The sequence below is a fragment of the Cavia porcellus genome, unplaced genomic scaffold (assembly GCF_034190915.1).
Source record: "Cavia porcellus strain 051 isolate PalLab524CR breed Dunkin Hartley unplaced genomic scaffold, mCavPor4.1 scaffold_23, whole genome shotgun sequence".
NCBI lineage: Eukaryota > Metazoa > Chordata > Mammalia > Rodentia > Caviidae > Cavia > Cavia porcellus.
The window spans coordinates 17,334,869-17,355,949 of NW_026947506.1; the positions used below are offsets into that span (position 1 = coordinate 17,334,869).

Below are 21,081 nucleotides of genomic sequence, written 5' to 3' on the forward strand. Positions count from 1 at the left end.
TGTCACCACCATCCACTGCTTTCCCATGCTGTATGTACTTTCACGTGCTCTTCTAATAACAGAACACCATTCTCCACTTAATTACTGATATGTCTGCAGACCTACAAGTGGCTCTTTTCACCTGCTTTTATACTGCTTCTACACTTTGTCCTACCTCATTCAGTGTGTCAGGTTTTTATTTTTGAATCAGGTTTTTCCCTTATACATAAGACTGGGCTTGAACTGATTGTGTAGCCCAGGGTGAAACTGAACATCCAAGAATCCTCTGATATCAACCTCCTGAGTACTAGCAATACACTCATCTGGCACCACACCCAGCTAGAATTTTCATTTTTTGAAATAATATCTACAAATCATTCATGCACCATCGCAATTATGCGAGAGAACTTGCTTTTTCTACCTTTCCATGCATACACAAAGCATATGCAGATGCCCTACCTCAAGGAGATTCAGTTTGTATTTATATTAACCCCTAATGCTTTTGACATTTTTTTCACCCTTCTTTTTTCCAGTGAAAACATTACTCCAGACGAGATCGGGCGTGTTCAGGGTGGTATGGCCGTAGAGGGAAAAATTTAAAAAATTAGGATATATAATAGTAACTCTTTTCGATCTCCTATTAACTTGTTTTGAAGTCCTGTAATACTCCCACGATCTTGTTTTGACTGATTAGACTCTGTTCCATTCTGTGCGATAGTAGCAAGTCTGAGGGTATAGGCAACTAATTTGAAGGCAATAAGATTCACAAAGATGCCCATTCTGGTTTGACTATTGTCTCCTTTGGAAGTCCTGTAATGTTCACAATGCCTAAGTTTTATTGGTCTTGTTCTCCACTGTTTTGTCCAACTTTATAATATCTAATGAGATAGACAATTCCTTTTAAGGAAACAAGAGACAATGTTGATAACCATTGTTAATAACCTTGTACTCTGTTCTACATCATGTGCTATGTCTATCCTTGGTTTTGACTGAGAGCTTTGTTTTGCCATATTTGACTTTATTCTCTCCCCCCCAAAAAAAGTAATAAGAACTAAGGAGTAATAAAATCCAAAATGTGTAAATTTTGTTGTAAAAAAGAGAGGGGAAAAAAGAGCTCTAACGGATGTAACAGCAAGTGTGTTTAGGGGTGTTAAATAGCTGACTATATTAATGTTTTTGGATCATTGAACACAGCTGTTTGCAGTCTCTCTGTTTGAATGTCCACTTTGTAATCTTTGATACTGTGATTTGAGCAACTATTTCTAAGATGATAATATGTAATCTATTAACAGGTGATTTCTTACTTTTTTTTTTATAGTTCTGTATTACGTGTACCCTTACACCACTTTGTTTTGTTTTGTGTTTTTCTCTTTTTCCTTTTAAAGAAAATTAAAAAAAAAAAAAAGCAAATAGCCTTGCTTCAGAGAAATTGTACACAACATAGGAAGAGCCAGGGACCCTACTACTCACTTTTACAGAAGAAACCAGGAACATGAGAAAAGGAAGAAACAAAAGGCAGTCTCTGGCCTCCCACCGAAGCAGTACTGGTCAAGGAGATGTAAACACAGAAGAGACAGGGAGTAACACTCCTGAAGTTTCTGAAGTAGCAATAACTGAATAAACAATCAACTTCAAGAGACTACAAAATAAATTAGAACAGAAATACTATCACAAGGAAAGAAGAAATGAGAAATGTAATAAGAAATACTAAACACATCTAAAGAAGACACAGATGCAAGAGTAGAGGAGAATAGGAAAATGAGGGAAAACTTCAATGAAGAATAAAAAAAAAGACAGGATACATGAAACAGATTCAAAGAGATAATCAGAAAATTAAAAGTTGGCAAATTGCCTGAAAGTAACTAAAAATAGACTATCAAACCCTGAAGACAGATTTTCAGCTTGTAATCTTGAAAGGAAAGATCTTTTCAAAATAACAAAGAATCAGGAAGTAGCAATACAAAGGCTACAGGATGACACAAAGATGTATAATTTAAGAAAAAATGTGAAGGAAAATGCAGGTGTGCACACAAATGAAATACAAATCCTTTTTACACCAATAATTAAAGGAAACTACTCAAGTATAGGAAAAGGAAATGATATTCAAATAAGTGAGACATACAAAACTCCAGCAAACTATAACCTAAAGAAATCTATACCCAGATATACAATAATCAAGATTCCAGAAATTCAACACAAGAACACAATATTAAAAGCCATCAGAAAAAAAGAAACAGATCATATAAAAAGGAAAACCCGTAGGAATTATGATAGACTTCTCAACACATACCATCAAATCAAGAAGACCTGGGAATAAAGTATTCTAAGTCCTGAAAGAAAATAATGTCCAACCCAGGTGGATGTACCCTGCAAAATTATCTTTCAAAATTAATGGAGAAACAAGATACTCCCACAACAAAGAATAACTAAAAGAATTCATGACCAACAAACCAATCCTACAAAAAATAATGAAGGACATTCATTCTAGAGAGAGAAAAAATAGGCCAGGAATTCAGGAACAGTGATGAGTGTACTCACTGAATGGACAGACAGTGGAATATATGGAAAAAGTAGACAACCATTGGCAGAAAAACAGCATGCCAGAGATGAGGCAAAAAAGGTTGCCCTTAATTACTAATATAGATGGCCTCAATTCACCAATAAAAACAAACCCAGGCATAGCAGATCTGGAGACATGACACATCAATGTGCTTTATATAAGAAATACACTTACCAAAAAAGGGAGTTTTAGACTGAAAGTTTAAGATGACAAATGTTTATACAATGTAAAACTATTCAGCCATAAAGAAAGATAACCTTGTGGCTCTTGTAAGTAAATGGATACAACTTGGGATCATGATCAGTGGTAAAAAGTTTTGTAATCACTTAGGTAAATAGTAGGTTACATCCCTCATACAAAAATTAAAGGTGTTAGTGGAATCCAAAATGAATAATACACCCTGTGAAATTGGAAGGGAAGGAATTGTCTAAAAATGGAAGGCAGTATTCACTGTTAATCCAGTATCATGATCTGAAACATATTGTTTTCATTGCTCAGTTTAATTTGGTTTTATTTTGTTTCAGTTTGCTACTTTTATTAGATTTGATAGCATGGATAGCTGTTCCATAGATAGCGGGATAGATTATGATAACCATTTTTGATTTCTTATCAGCTTCATTTGAAAACCTGCATTGCTTTCATTGTTTTGCGTTGATTGATTTTACTCTATTCTGTTTTATTTGATAGTACCAAGTATAGGCAACTACTTTGAAGACAAGATATACTATGATACCATCTTTATTTGACTATCTTCTTTGAAGTCCTATAATGTCTCCTTTGTTTTGTTTTAATTGGTTTTGTTCTGTATTGTTTTGTTTGATTTATTATGCTTGATGATACAGGCAATTCTTCAAAAGACAAAAAGAGGCATTACAGTAGCCATTATAGATCAGCATGTTTTTCATTTTAAAGTCATGTACTATGTCCATTCTATTATTTTGATTGACCCTATTTTATTTTGTCTCATTTCCCTTTATTCTCTTCAAAAGAAAAAATGAAGAATTTTCAGTCCATAGCTTGCTAAATCCAAGGAATGGTGGCTGGGTAGAAGGGAATGGAAAACAGGATACTTGTGCATGGCATGGCACAGGAAAGGAAAAGGTCATCAAAGGAGCAGGAGAGATATATGTACACTCATATAGTTCATATCCACAGTGAATCACCTCTTTCTGTTACCTCCTAAAATCATACACAGCTATGGAATAATCAAAGATCATATATCCATGACATCCAAGATTTGGTCACCTCCCAAAATTCCCATCTGTGAGTGCATGGGATTTTCATAGAACAGCTATATGCCAGTATAAAGACACAATACAATCATGATTACAAGTGCAAGGGCACAGACTTTAACACAGGGAATGCAAAGTTAAAGACAGTGGGCTGAATCCATAACCATCAATATGGTTGACTGTATGAAAACGTGCAGAATATGCAATTAGTGTATGCCACACATGTGACACAGTTGTAAGAGTAGAGCAGGTTATATTATCACACTGAACACAATTTCTGAGGTACAAAAACTATACAGTAGGCACAAAATGTGTGTAGCATACATTTACTCTACACAGTGCTTTCATTAGCAGTGTGAACATGAACATCAGCAAGTGTAGCACCAGGAACACTGGCTGGAGCTGCCACAAGAAAGCCAAAGAAAATTAACTGTGGTTGGGTATAGTATGTCTAAACAAGTGTGACTGTGGTGGTTGCTGAGATCTAAAATGGAATGAAGAAGCACAAGTGAGAACTTTGGCTGCTGGGTCAGCTCGAATGGCATCCTAGCATAAGGTGTTACAACTTAAGAGTCTTTCAAAACATCTATTTAAAAATAAATTTCCTAACATTTCCCATGGCAATAGAGGATATTAAAACTGAAGCCTACATTTAGCAACTAGGTGTATTTTATTAATAGGGAAATGAAGTTTTAGGTCATTCCCAATAGGAATTGATGAACAGGGATGATAAATACCACAGTGCACATATTCCAGGAATATCTGAAAACATTTATAAAATGCATTGCAAAAAAGTCTGTCTTATCTCAGTAATTTAGAATGCAGACATTTACATTTTTAAATTCTCATTTTTTGTTACTCACTAAAAACAGCAAGCTTCTTATAGTGTAGGAAATGTAAACATTTAGGAAAGATACTACACATTTTCAAATGCTGTTCATCAAAGATAAGCATGTCTCACTATTAGAAACTTATCTTAATATTAATTATAAAAAACAACAAACAAAACCCTCATCTGATTATTTGAATATTAGTATAAACGTTATTTTCTATAATTCAATTTCTATTCATTATTTCTGCAAGGTTTCTACAGAAGAGAATCTTAAATGAAATGTCCTAACCAGATAAAGTACAAAGATCCTATAACAAACACATGGTCTCCAAACCTGAAATTAGGACCTTCTCCAGACTGGGAACCCAGAAACTCAGCTGGTGGCGGTGGTGAGTCCCTGTGCCATCCAGAGCCCGGGAGACTGTGTTAAGATCACTGCTCCCAGAGCTCAAGGGCCTGCCCAGAGTCCAGGCACACTAGGCTGCACTCACCTGGCACGTTTCAGGCCTGAACAGGACACGCCCAGCAACCTTTCTCTGGAACCAGGAACTGAGAAACTCAGCTGTTGGCTGGGGTGAGTCCACGTGCCATCCCGAGCCCAGGACACTGTGTTAAGATCATTGCTCCGAGAGCTCAAGGATTCGCCCATAGCCTACCCACACTAGACTGGCCTTGGGAGGTTTTGTACTCTGAGTAGATTACCCCCAGTGGCCTTTTTCAATTACAGGAGTTGAGAGCAGGTGAAGTGAGCTTCAGGGAATTGGTCTTTGCCCAGGGAGAGCTTTAGCCCATCATCCACAATGGGTAGGTGCCTGCCCTGCTACCTGGAACACTGAAGGTAGCACAGGAGGGCATGAGGGCCTGACCGGACCATGCTCAGCAACCTCCTTTCAGTCCTAGGGCCTAGGGCATAGGAGACAACGTCCAGCACATCCAGGGGAAGCCTTAGAAAAAAACGTGAAACAAAGAAATATAGGAAAATGGCAAAACAGAAGTCCAAAATGCAATTGAAAACCTCCAGCCCATCCCAAGAAAGCCTACAAGCCATGTACATAGAAGAAAATATATGCCATATGCCTGAAATGCCTGTAATAGCAACTGAAATAAAGCAACTCCAGGAATCTTTAAAGGAATTCAAACTAGAAATAATCTCCCAGTTAGAAGAAATGATAAAAGTAATGAAAGAGATGCTGAACACATCTAAAGAAGACACAGTTAAAAAATTAGAGGAACACAACAAAAAGATAGAATCCTTGGATGAACAATTTAAGAAACAAACCCAATACATGAAGCAGATTCAAAGTCATATACAGGAAATCAAAAATTCCATCGAAAGTTTTCAAAACCGACTGAAAGAAAGTAAAGAAAAATTTCAGACCTCAAAGACAAGATGGCAGCTAGTGAGCAGGAAAGGCAAGATCTTTTAAAAATAACAAGAAATCAGGAAATAACAATTTGACAGCTGTAAGATGCTTCAAAGAAAAACAACGTAAGATTAACAGGAATAAATGAAAAAGAAGGAAACAACACAAATGATATCAAAAGGCTATTCAAAGAATTCATAGCTGAAAATTTCCCAAACATGAGAATAGAAACTGAAATTAAGATTAGTGCAGCATGTAGAACTCCAAATAGGCATAACAAAAATAAAACTACACACAGGCATATAAAAATCACCATCCCAAAAATCCAACATAAGAATAAAATACTAAAAGCTATCAGAGACAAAAGACAGATCACATATAAAGAAAAGTCTATCAGAATCACAGCAGACTTTTCAACACAAACAATGGAGTCAAGAAGAGTATGAAGTGAAGTATTCCAGATCCTAAAGGAAAATCATTTCCAACCTAGACTGATGAACCCTAAAACACTGTCCTTCAAAACTGATGGAGAAATAAGATACTTCTATGACAAAGAACAGCTGAAGAACGGAATGATTAGTAAGCCAATTCTGCAAATAATACTGAAAGAAATTTTAGATACACATAGGATAAAACACTAAGCAAGGCAGACAGTTAAACAGAATGGAAAGATAAAGATGCAACAGCAGAAAGATAAAACGTAAAAAATAAACCAATATATAACAGTTAAAACCATTAATGTAAAAGGTATCAGTTCACCAATTAAAAGAAACAGACTGGCAGAATAGATCAAGAAACAACATCCAACCATATGCTGTCTCCAAGAAATCTATTTAACCCAAAAGGAAACTCACACACTAAAAGTCAAAGGATAGAAAACAATATTTCATGCAATGGGAACTGAAAAAAAAAAAGTGGGGATAGCTATTTTGCTTGCAGATAATATGAACTTCAAACCAAGAATGATCCTAAGAGAAAAAGATGGTCACTGCATACTGGTTAGGAGAAAACTTCAAGAGGAAGAGATAACAAACTTAACTATGTATGCACCAAATTCCAGAGCAAGCAGCTATACAAAGCAAGTATTAGTAGAAATGAAAAATCAAATTATCAATAACACAATTGTAAGTGGAGACCTTAACACACCATTGACACTAAGGGATAGATCAACCATACAGAAAATCAGTCAAGAAATAACAGAACTGATTCACACCTGTGAACAAATAGACTTGGTAGACATATACAGAGTGTTCCATCTAACAACATCAGAATATACATTTTCCTTAGCAGCACACGGGACATTCATTAAAATAGACAATCTACTAGCTCACAGAATATATTTAAATCAATGCAAAAGAATTCAAAATATCCCATGCCATGTTATCAGATCATAGTGCCACAAAACTAGAAATTGATGATAAAAGAAACTGCAAAAGCCCCACAGACACAGGGAAAATGAATAATACACACTTGAGCAATCAGTGGTTCACAGAGGAAATTAAAGAAGAAATTAAACAATACCAACAAGCAAACGAAAATACAAATACAACTTACCTGAATATGTGGGATACAATGAAAGCAGTCCTCAGAGGAAACTTTACTGCACTAAGTTCCCACATCAGGAAAACAGAATAAATACAAATAAACAACCTGTTGCTATACCTCAAACATCCAGAAAAACAAGAGCAAGTCAAGCCCAAAGCCAAAAGAAGGGAGGAAATTATAAAAATAAGAGCAGAAATTAATACAACAGAGACTAAGAAAACAATCCAAAAATATCAATGAATCAGAGTTAGTTCTTTAAAAGAATAAATAAAATTGATAAGCCCATACCCAATCTTATTAAAAAGAGGAAAGAAACAGCTCAAATTCATGCAACAAGGAATAGAAAAGACAAAATCACTGCAGACTGTGGAAATACAGAAGATCATCAACACCTATTTCAAAAACTTCTACTCTCATAGGTTCACTAACAGAAAAAATGGACAACTTTCTAGAGACATACAACATACCAAAGCTTGTTCAAGATGTAAAACTGCTGAATAACCCAATTTCTGTTTATGAAATTGACAATGTAATGAAGTCCTTACCTACTAAGAGCCCAGGCAAGACGAATTCACTGCATTATTCTACAAGGAATACAAAGAAGACTTACTGCCGACAACTCCTCAAAATCTTTAATGAAATTGAAAGGGAAGCAATTCTACCTAAGACATTCCTGGAAGCAAATATTACTGTAGTATCAAAACCTGAGAAACACCCAACAAAAAACAGAACTACAGACGAATCTCCCTAATTAACATAGATGCAAAAATCCTCAATAAAATATTGGCAAACAGTATGTACCAAATCATCAAGAATATTATACACTATGACCAAGTGAGATCCATCCCAGGAATGCAGGGATGATTCAACATACATAAGTCAATAAATGTAATCTACCATATCAATAAAGCCAAAAGTAAGCATCACATGATCATCTCTATAAATGCAGAAAAAGTTTTTGATAAGGTCCAATACTCATTCGTAATAAGAATCTTACAGAAAATTGGAACAGATGGTCTTTACCTCAATATGATGAAGGCCATCTATGACAAACCCACAGCCAGCATCATATTAAATGGTCAAAAACTGAAGGCCTTTACCTTAAAATCAGGCACAAGATAAGAATGCCCCTTATCACCTCTCCTATTTAACATCGTACTGGTAATACCAGCCAGAGAAATAAGACAAGAGAGAGACACAAAAGGAGTAAAGATAGGAAAAGAGGAAGTTAAATTATCATTATTTGCAAATGACATGATACTCCACACAGAAGACTCTCAAAACTCCATTGAAAGAATCCTAGATATAATAAATAAATTCAGGAATGTAGCTGGATACAAAATCAATAATGAAAAATCAACAGCATTTCTATACACTAAAAGCAAGATCATTGAGAAAGAAATAAAAGAAGCCACACCCTTCACAATAACATCCAAAAATATGAAATACTTCGGAATTAATCTCACAGAAGAAGTACAAGATCTATATAGGGAAATTTATAATATACTGAAAAATTCAAGACTATCTCAGAAAATGGAAAGACATCCCTTGCTCATGGATAAGAACAAATATTGTGAAAATAGCTATTCTCCGAAAGCTGTTTTACAGATTTAATGCAACCCAATCAAAATACCACTAGCATACCTCACAAATCTAGAGAAATATTTCTCAAATTCATCTTGAATCAGAAAAGACCTAGAAAAGTAAAGGCAACTCTAAGCAACAATGCAAGGCAGGAGGCATCACAATCCCTGACATGAAATTATACTACAAAGCTACTGTTATAAAATCAATATGGTACTGGAATCAAAACCGAGTCAAAGATCAATGGAATTGGTTAGACGATACAACGAGAAGTACAAACACACTCAACCACCTTATCCTTGATAAAAGAGCCAAACATGTTCCTGGAAGAATAACAGTCTCTTTAATAAATGGTGCTGGAAAAACTGGCTCTGCACATGCCAAAACCTAAAACTAGACCCATGTTTATCATCATACACTAAACTAAAATCTAAGTGAATCAAAGATATGAATATTAAAACAGAAACAGTAAATCTGTTGGAAGACAAATTAGGTAAAAATCTTGAAGACACAGGGGTAGGTAAAGAGTTCATAAACAGGAATCAAACCACACAGGAAATACTTCCCAGAATCAATAACTGGAATTATGTCTTTTTTTTTTTTTTTTGTCTTTTTCATTTTCGTTTTTATTGGTACCAGAGATCGAACTCACGACTGCCTGCTTGCAAGGCAGGTGCTTATGCTGCTGAGAAACCTCCAGCATAGTGAAAAAAAAAAAAATCACAAACTGGAAAAAAATCTTAAAGTGAACTGATCCTGAAAAGACTTCTGTTTAAAACATATTAAGAATTTAAAAAAAACTGGACCCCTGAAATTCAAAGATGCAATCCAAAAATGGGCATTTGTCATGAGCAAACAGTTCTCAGATGAAGAAATACAAATGGCAAATAAATACATGAAAAAATGTTCATCATCATTAAGCATTAGAGAAATGTAAATTAAAACCACACTGAGATTCCATTTCACTCATGAAAGAATGGCCAGGATCAAGAAAACTACCAACAACAAATGCTGGAGAAGCTGTGGGGAAAAAGGAACTCTCCTGCAATGTTGGGGGTGCAGTGTGGAGTTTTCTCAGAAAGCTGGGATTGGAAGTCTCACTTGTTCCAGCTATTCCGCTTCTAAGCATATTCCCAGAAGAACTGAAATCATCATACCACAGTGATATATGTGCACCCATGTGTATCGCAGCACAATTTGTAATAGCCAGATCTTTGAAACAACATCTATCAACTGAGGAATGGATAAAAAAGTTGTGGTATTTTTATACAATGGAGTACTACTGAGCTATAAAATGATCATATTGAGATATGTATAAATAAATGGACAAAACTTGAGACCATACTCATTAATGAAAGAAATCAAACTCACATGTATAAATACCAAATAGAAATGGTAAGAGTACATAAGAGTTTATAGTAATCATGGTTCCTCATTGCATTACTCTGAAGACTTACAATGTCTGCATTCATTAGTGGGAATGGTTTTATCCTGGATTGTTTGATTTAACTATCTGTGATAGTATAAACAGCTATTTTAAAGAAAACAATAGCCAGACATTATTTAGTATCATCTTATTCTGAAGTCCCACTAGGCTTTTGTTTTTCTGATGCCTTTGGTTTTATCCTGTTATATCTTGTTGGATATTATTACATGTGATAGTATAAACAAATTTTCTATGGAAAATGAGATTATAGTAGCCATCGTTCATTCTCTGCTATTTGGTTCTGAAAGCCCTGTAATGCTTTCATTTTCTTGAATAGTTTTATACTTTTTTGTTATGCTTGATACTATCGTATATGAAGCTATGCTTAACTATTTCAAAGAAAGAGACACTATGGTAGTTAAATATGGGTTGTCTTGTGGTGAAATGCTGTGTTATTTGCATTGTTCTGATCTGATCTGCTTTGTTATGTTCTCTTTTGTCTTCACCTCTTTAAAATTAAAAAAATTAATAAATTAAATTTTGAAATGTGTGTATTCATTGTCTCCACGGTTGAGTCACATTAAACCAACAGTTATATGACTTGTTGCACAGATAATCATACAAATTAATGACATGATGGTCGAGGTGAAAGTGACAAAATCACCTCTAAAAAAGGAAAACCAAAGTTTGTATTTTGACATTTATCACACAAAATAAATCAAATGTATACTCATGAGAAATAATACATGAGAAGAGGAAATGATGAATCTTAAAGGAAAAAGTGTATTGAACAAAGTAAAATTCAAATAGGCAGTACATAACTACACAAAGCCAACCAGGCCATTATTTTAACAATGCAAATGTGGTGGAAATAACTACAGAGAAAGATCATAAAGGCAAACATTTCTATATAATCATATCTGCAAAGATGTAAACATTAAAAGGCAATACCAAGGCTATTCAACCCCAGGGAAAAATACAAGAATCAATCTTTGGGCACAGATTCTATTGTGAAACAAGGAAACTATCCTCAAACTGATGTTTACCATGGGTGACATAAACAGTACGTAAGAGAAATCACTTGTGAATCTACTAACATACAAAACTATCTCTGAAGCAACAGGACATTTGAAACAGGCTTGAGATTAGTTAACATCTATGGCTAACACTCTTATGAAAGAGCTACCACACAAAGCATGTCATTGCTCCAAAACTTTCTACACACTCACCAACAATGTAATGATAATGTGAGACATGGCATCCATGTCTCTTTAAAAACATAGTCAAATAACACAATTGTGTCTATTTCCTTGTGGATATTTACATTTACTTGAAAGAGAGCATCAGTTACCACCTAATATGCAGTTCCTTTTGGAAAGCTGCCATTTGCAAGATTATTTCCTTTCTTTCTTCCTAACACAGTAATTCTTCTTCCAAATTTCATGGCATTCTAAACATTGGATCTGAACATTCTAATGGAAAGTTTTTTTAGTTTTACTTCTTTCAGTATTGTTGATTTCACCACGAAATTTTACAAGCTTAGAAATTGTTTAAAAGCTAAGACATATTGCTATTGGTATTTCTAAGTTTTTTCAGAAATCATAGATGTTATCAACATCACACAGGGATTTTAAAGTGTAAAAAAAGACCCCATACACTTATGCCCTGATGATCTTGCTGGGGCATTAGGGGGTTAACAGAGACTGGTTGAGCTGCCCTATGCTAACGTAGTCACTTTGCTACTCATGGTTGCCAAGTGATTGAACTAAAGTTAGTAGTCTGCACTGAGAAGTGCTGCATGTGTAAAATATAGTACACAGCAGGTTTACAAGTTCATCTAGGTAAGTGTACAACAGCTCAGTAAAACTTGCTGCCTGAGATTCTCAAGAAGATGGAATAGTGACAAACAACAGAGAAAGAACATCTCTGAGAGTGGCTCTCCACACACTGGAACAAAGCAATACAAGGAAGACAAGAAAAGGGAAGTGGGTTGCTGCCACACTGGAAAGATATGAAGTTAGAAATGGAGCCCACAGATAAGAGTGAAAAGAGAAACTTCAACAAAGGCGGCAGCCAGCAGAATCCTCTCCATGAGTTGGAACTCAGCACATGGGAGTGGTTCAGGCCTGGTTATACATGAGGACTGCTGGCAGTGGCAGAAGCCTCAATGGAGAGATGCAGCAGTAGAGAGGAGCAGTGGATGTGGAGGAGTGTGTTGTGTGTGGCTGAGTGCTGAGGCCTCAGTCATTTTGCACAGGAAAGCAACTGGCCAGGAGCCATTTTGTAGAAGGCCCAAGTAACTTCAGAACTTAGAACAAGAGACTGGTACATCTAGGAGCTCCCAGCTAAGCTTCAGACCAGAGAAGGGTCACTGACTGCTGCAGCCTAAAGAGTTCTGTTCTTGGTACCTTCCTCCTGAATACAACATAAACTCTAAGGGAAATAAAGATGTAGGCTGGCTAAGATTATCTACTACTCAGATATAAAGTTACTGCTGGAATGCTGGGATAGATCAACACAGATCTGGACTCTGTCTTCACACATTACCTAATAATGACAGCACAGACAAATCTGGAAGAGGATTTTTACTTGTTCTCCTCCATTGTTTTATTTTATTTCTATATGAGTGTGAAAGTGGCTTTTAGTCTTTCTGTGGTTATTTTTCTGTTTGTCTTCTCATTCCTTTCTTTCCCCTTTCTGTCTTCTGCACATGTACTCCAAATTAAGCAAGACATTCCTTAGTCTTTTGGCTTTATTTCTAAACTCTTGCTCATATTCTACACTCTGTTTCTCTAATTCCTATTAAATTTCAATCCCTTATTGTAAAATTGGCATAATAATGATGTATGCACTGCGTATCAATTTCTGGTTCTTTTTAGATTTTGTTATATAACAACAAATCATTTTCATGGAGTTGAAGGTGGTAGAGATATGGTTACTTCAGTTTATCAATTTCTAGGACTTGTTTGTTGGCAAAGCATTGTCCAGTGGTTCTCCTTTAGCGGGGGTGGCATAACTGTTTTATTTGGCTGTTGTTCATGGTTTTCCAAGACTGAGATTTACTAGGATTCTTGGAAGGCAATGTGGGACAGTACCAGAGAAACATAGGACAGGATGAACATATAAGAACATCTCATTTTTCCAACACTGAAGAGGGAGAATGTTAACATGGACTGAAAACCTAACCAGCTACACATGGAAGACATGTTCTCACTGCATAAGTGGTTTCAATACTAGCAAAAAAATAACTCACTATAGGCAATTTACAAGCATTCAACCAGGAAATAAACTTTAAAAAGTAGAAATGAAAATGAGAAAACACAAATGAGATGAAACCTCAGATACTGAACTCACCAAAGGCAAACTCATGGGCCAAAGACCTGGGACAATCTGACTGCCACCCACCTTGCCTCTCTGAAGTGGTAACAACAAAGCAATTGAAAGAGGCTAAAAAATCAGAAATAATGTACAGATACCTGAAGAAATTGTAGGCGCAATCAAAACCATGGTTAGTGATTCTGGAGTAGAGACAGATAAAAATAAATAGAGTAACTTAAAAAATGATGCAACTTTTGAGTGCCCAAGATTGGAAAGAAAACAAATTCATAAAACAGATTCAGGTATAAGAGAATGATACCCACTGTCTCCACTCTTAATTCAACATAATTCTGGAAACCTTAGCCAGAGAAATTAGGCAAGACAAGCAAATAAAAAAATATTATGAAAGACAGATGGTAAAGTATCATTATTTGTGTATCACATGATTCTTTATATAGAAGAGCCAAAAATGCCAATAAAAAACTGTTACATTTTATCAGAAAATTTGGCAGTGTAGCTGGATATAAAAACAACATGCAAAAGTGCATAGCCTTCCTGTACTTGAATAAAAAGTCCCACTGAGAGAGAAATTAGGCAAATAATGTCTTTTATTATATTACTTAAATGAATGAAACACCTAAAAGTACATCCAATGATTTCACAAGGATGTAAGAGATCTCTACATTGAAAACTATTATGCTTTGAAAAATAGTGTTGAAAAGGATATCAGACAATAAAAAGATATTCCTTGATCTTAGACAGAAAGAACCAATATAGTGAAAGTGACCAGAGTTCCAAAACTGTTAAACAGATGTAATGCAATTTTGATCAAAGTTTCTACCACATACATCAAGGAATTTAACAAAACTATTCTTTAATTTACTTGGAGCCAAAAGAGACATAGAAAGCAAATGCATTTCTGGGTAGCAAAGGCAAGCATGGAGCATCAAATTGAAATTATATTATAAAAGTACTGTGATTAACAACAGCATGGCACTACAAAAAAAACAAAACAAAACAAAAACCAGACAACTGAGGATCAATGGAAGAGATGACAAGATGCTTAAACAACTGCAAGCATACTCAGTCACTTTATCTTTGACAACGTTTCCTAATGTATTCACTGGAAAGAAAGCCTCTTTATAAATCATTGCTGGTAAACATAATGTTGGCACATGCCAATGCCTAAATTGGATTCATATATCACATCACACACTAACCTATATTTGAGATGGATTAAAGATCCAAATACTGAAACATTGAATCTGCTGGAATATACAATCAGTAAAACTCTTAAAGATAATGGTGTACACAAGAGTTTAAGAATAAAGCTGATTGCACAAGAACTATCATTCAACCAATGGGATTTTATTTTACTAACAAGCTTTTCAAGCAAGAGAAACAATGGATTGTCAAAAGAAAACCTAGAATCTTGGAAAAAATATTTTTGGTGCTTCCTTAGTCAAAGGATTACTAGTGAGAACATACAAAGAACTTAAAAGTCAGGCCTCTGAAATTTAGCAATCCAATCCATAAGAGAGCACCTGAGATGAATATACAATTCTCAGAAGTAGAAATACAAAGAGCAAACAATTACATTTGGCAAAGAATCCCTGTCCTTTCTAAAGATGTGAATTAAAACAACCATGAGATTACATCTCAGCCCAGAAAAATTGGTTATTATATTGAAGTCAGTTAACTATAAAAGTTGGAAGGCCTGTGGGGAAAAAGCATCCTTCTTCACTGTTGGTAAGACTACAGACTAGTACAGTCTTTGTGGAAATCAGAGTGGTCTTTTCTTTCAAAAACTAGTACTAATAGTCCCATTTGACCCAGTTATTTGTCTTCTGGGCATTTTCCCAGAAAAATTAATAACATCATACATAGTGAAATGTATGCATCTGTGCTTTCAATAGCACAATTTGCAATATTAGAATTTGAAAACAAACCAAATGTCCACCAAGTAAGGAATGGATAAATAAGATTGTTTTCTAACAATGGAGTATTATTAAGCCATAAAACAGTGAACTGCAACTTATAAATTAAGTACATGCAACTCTAATCCACATTTATAAGTGAAAAAAAGCTTTCTCATATCCCTTTTATTGATATATAATCAATGTTCTTTTTCAATGATGGGAATGTGTTTGAAAGTGTGTTTTGAGTTCTTTCAGCCTTAGAGACAACAGGTCTAGCCCATTATATATTTCTTCATGAGCTGTGAGCACGAAGTAAAAAAGACACATCATTAGAAGTTCAAACGGGTGTTCTTTAAGTTGTGAAGTGTACCTCTCTGGATCATCATGGGTAGCTTGGACATCTGTCTCACAATCATAATTTTGAAGATGGGTAGTGGAAAATGTGGCCATTTCGAAGGTGAGGATTTGAGAATCAGAAATGGAGGATTGTTCTTTGCAGCTCACAGCGGGATATGCACGAGTTAGAAGGTGGAAAGACAAGGGACATGAATGGCAACATCACTTTTGTGCACTATTTCAGCTCAATCTGTTTTGTAAGCTAAGGAAGAATGGAGAGAAATACAATATGTGCAGGTTTTTGAGGTCCTATGTGAAGACACAATATTACATGGATCTTGCACAGTAAGTTGTGCCATGTACCAATGGTGTCACATAGAACAACCAGACCCTAATGGATTCAGGGATCACTTTCAGGCTTTGGTTATAACATGTATACTGGCTTGAACAGATCTTCATGTGCTATGTTCTAATTGCAGCAGTGCTAAATAGATGGACCACATATGGGCACAGCACATACCATGACCACCAAACTACACGTGTGAAACAATATCAGGGCCATGGGTAAAGTTGCAGTACCTGATAGGAACTGGGAGTGACAATGTCTGACTAGAGATGATGGCCAAAAAAACACAAGGAAATGATTATTCATTTAATTGATGGAAGCAGAAGGCATATGAGTAGCAGTCAGTAATAAAAAGATAAGAGAAGTTGCCCAGGACAAGTAAGAAATTTATCCTTTAATTCTGGGGTGTTTAACTGAGGCCCTCCACAGATACACTAATGTTAAGCCCAACTCACAACTGAAAGATGATTTATTAGGAGCAAATTATATTGACCAGTATGCCTCAGATACTCACAGCCAACTTCAAGGTTTTGGCACCTTTCAGGGTCTTCAATCAGCAATGCTCCATACTCTAAAGCCATTCTCCAGCCAGCTCTCCTGTCAATATGGGTGGCTGTGGTTTATTTTAAAGGACACCAGGATTTTCAGATCCCATAGGCAGTAGTAGAAACAGCTTTGCACATAAAACCACCAAGGAGGCGGCTGATCTCTTCTCCCAAACTACAAAAGGCATACACTTTGCCCTTCTCTGCTTCACTCTAGCCTGCTCACCTTCTGGTCATCAATAACACCAAAAGAACTCCCAAAACACAAGTGATTCCTAGCTCAGGGAAGATCCCTGTTCCCTGCCTCACACACCTACTCTATCTCTTCATCTGTCTATGAGATTTTTCATTATCATAAAATGGTTTATGATGATGATGCCCCCTTCTGAATATTACAGCTCAATGCTTTGTCTGCAAGGTAACTGTGATTCAGAGTTCCCTGAGTACCTCTTCTTTTCCCACACTTCAAGCACAAGACCTTTCCCAATCCAAGATTGCCAGATTGATTTCATCCACATGCCCTGGAATCAAACTTGACATAACTTTTTGGTTGACATCTTTCCTGATTTGTTAGAGGCTTTCCTTACAGTTCAAAGAAAGATTCAGCACTCATGGATTGTCTCCCAGCTGATATACTCTCCTGACTTGCTCTCCTCACCTGGATTCAATCACATACTGGCCTGCTTGCTTTAGTCAGATTACCAGAATGTGTCACTTGACATACAAAAGATACTTAACACTCCCTAACTGCCTCAATAATCTTGAGAGTTAAAAAGAACTAACTGCCACCTCAAATTGGCACAAGGATTTGTTCCCTCTGCCCAATAAATTTTCTCAGAATTCAAGCCACTCCTGCAAGATCCTCTTGGTAAAATCTATTTGAGCTTCTGACTAGACCAGAATTCAGCAATTAGGTCTGTGCTATTAGAGATTATCTCCCAAGTTTATATTAGATCAAAAAAGAAATGCAATGCACTGTTAATCTTTTCCTGCCTTTTGACACTTGCCTTACCATGATAACCAGGCTAATAAACTGACTTTGATTAACTCCTGATCTCTGCAGGCAAACAGGAAGGGACCTTTCAGAGTCTTCTGTAACAGTCCAATGGTGGGTTGGACTGCCTGCAGTGCAACACTGCCTGCAGTGTATTCACCATTGCAGATTAAAACTGTGTCCAGCTAAAAACGAACCTGACCTCTCCCCTTCATGGAAAGTGCAAGTAATCTCCCCAACAATTTTCAAACTGAACAAAATTCCAGAAAACACCTTCCTGCCCTATGCCTGAAAATTGTGCTATCTGATTTATTGTTTGGTCAGTTTATTCTGGTTTGATTTGGTTTCCCCATCAATCTCTGACTCTCTACTCTATGTAAACGTAGATAGATGATTGCCTTTTCCAGGTTACAATGTGTCATTTCTCCTCACAGGAAGTCACATTATTTTTCTCTTTTTTCCCCTTCTCCTGTTTGCTACTCTATGTGGGGCCCATGACAAATAAGACAGAACCCAGACACTCTCTGTTCTTACTAGGCCTCTTCCTGTGAGTTCTCCTTACTATTCTGTTAGTACTGTAACTCAGTTGCTTCTTGCCTACAGGATAGAATCACTTCCTATATACACAATCATATTCAACAGTGTAATCCTGCTATTCCCCACAGATGGTTCACTGGGTGTGTTCTCTCCAAGCAAGTACAATTATTTCCATATCTAATTAGCACAAATCCAACAGTGATCAAAAAATCTGATGTACTAGAAAAGGGAAAGTTGCTATGGAACATGAAAAAAAAGTAGCTGGAAACTAATCACTACAACAAAAAGATGACATTTTTTTTTCAGAAGTGCTTGAGATAGACAATCAAATTCCCGAGGCAAAGTTAAAAGCAACACTGATAGCAGCTAAGTCAGTTTGAAACAAAGGAATGTGGAAATCCTAAGCATGGAGAGAACCCTCCATTAAATACTGTCTGAATGTAGACCATGATGGGGCAGAAAGTCTCTGAGAAATTTAATCCATTTTTGCCTCTACGAGCCCTCTACATGGTTTCAGCACCATTTAGAGGTTGATGGAAGATTCTAGGTGGAATAAGCGGAGATTTTACTTCAAGAATTGTAAATTTCAGATACTTCTATACCACTCTGCTAATGAATTTTTGATGAAATAAACAGAGTCTCAAGTATATATCCGGACAGAAGCAAAAATCTATCAAAGACTCAAGAGTGAGTCGCAAACTGTTGGTTAATAAAAACCAAGATTGCTTCAATGAGCTCTCACTTTACTGATAATCCAGATGCAGAGGCTGGAATGCAAAAGCATCAGTCTTTCAGGCTCTGGTATGGAGTTCAGGTGGTATTAGGCCCATATCATTGTGGCTGCTTGTATATCTAATTCTTTCCTCCATGAAAACCAGAGTATAATGATTTGCTATTGATGGAGAATTTCAACAATCTTCTAAATCAACTTCTTTTTGTTTTTCATAGGCTTCACTATATGAAAAGTAAGTGATAACATTAGGCTGCAGAAAAAACTTGATCAGGTCTCAAGAGAGATACAACATTTATTTTTGCAACAAAGTTATCAGTTTGGTTCTTCAGAAACTTTGATCAAAAGAAAGACCTAATATCATCTTATATCAAACAGTAGTTATTTGGTCAACCTCACATAACTGTAGAAAAACCTGAGGCTTATTAACAGGAAATGATCAGACACAAGAGACAATACAGTTCTCACATTTTCCTGGACAGCAACTCTGATTTGAAAGAAATCCATGAGCTTTTTTTTTTTTTTTTTTTTTTTTTTTTAATGTTGCATGCCATAGTGTCCTCATTTATGGGCATCAGCATCAATCAGGAGACAGTTGTGCATTTGGAAAGCAACACATATGCTATGCATTACTTCTGACACGGTAAAATATTCAGAACATAAACACATCAAGCAGGGTTACATACAGGACAAAAATCTCTCAAGAGAAATCATTTTTCTCTCCATGACTGTCCATTTCCACTAACTTTGATACAACATTCAAGCATTTATTTTACAACATTTACTGTTGGTATTACCTCAGAAAGCTTTCATGGGTTACAGAAATAAGTTAGAGAGTCATCTTACTTTTAACATTTTAATGAAAAGACACAAGGATATAGTCAAAGGTGCCACGTAATGGCTGTATGAATAAATGGTAAACATAATAAAATCAAAATATACATACAATTAGATCATGATTGTAGGATACAATATGGTTTGAAAACAATGATCTCAATTAAATATACAAGTTGAAAAAATGTAATTAAGAAGACGTCTTATCAAAAGAACTCAAAAAAGAATTAATAAAATAAATCAGTGTATTGGAAAAGATAAAGACAGTAACAACACAGGAACAATTATGAAAGTATAGATATATTAATATTAGAGATATGGGCTTGCTATGGGAAACACACTGGCCATCAGTATTTGATCCTCAGGGCCCAGTGAAACAGCTCAGTGGCACAGTGCCTGCTAGCAAGTGCAGGTACTGAGGTCCATTCCAAGTGCAAAAACAAAAACAAAATATGATTCTCTTGGATCAGCTACGTGAATGGTGCACTACACATGTTTTTGGATCAGCTACCTGAATGGTAGATACAGATGTCTAACATATGGATCATTGAGGTTATTTGAAAAGAAATAAGAATTATAACAGAATTGTCATCTCATAATTTTAGATAGCAGATAAATACAAATACACAAAATTAAAAATATGAAAATAGAATTGGCAGCTGAGGGGGTTAAGAAATAAACTAGCAAGCAACTCAACTGGCAATGAGAATTTTTTTCTTATAAATGGGTATCTCAGTAAAAACCTACTTTGAAACTTTTGGGACACAGAAGAAGATGCCATTTGTGTATGTACTCATTACCCAGGATGAATATATTTATTATGTGTAGCAAATATGTACAAATAAGAACGTTGGAATGAGAAATTATAGACTCATCTGGCCACAATCTGAAATGTAGTCTTGGTAATACAAAAATGGGTAAGAAATCTCTGCAGTTTACCTCATCAGGTTGTTGCAGTCTTTACCTAAGTCCAGACAACATGTTTTTAAACAAAGTCAAA

General features: G+C 35.8%; 1 protein-coding gene across 1 annotated transcript in view; it reads right to left on the reverse strand.

The window, feature by feature from the left end:
• The window catches only part of LOC100713932 (zinc finger protein 124-like), a 105,886-nt gene that overhangs the window by 36,571 nt on the left and 48,234 nt on the right, over positions 1–21,081 (reverse strand). The window lies entirely within an intron of this gene.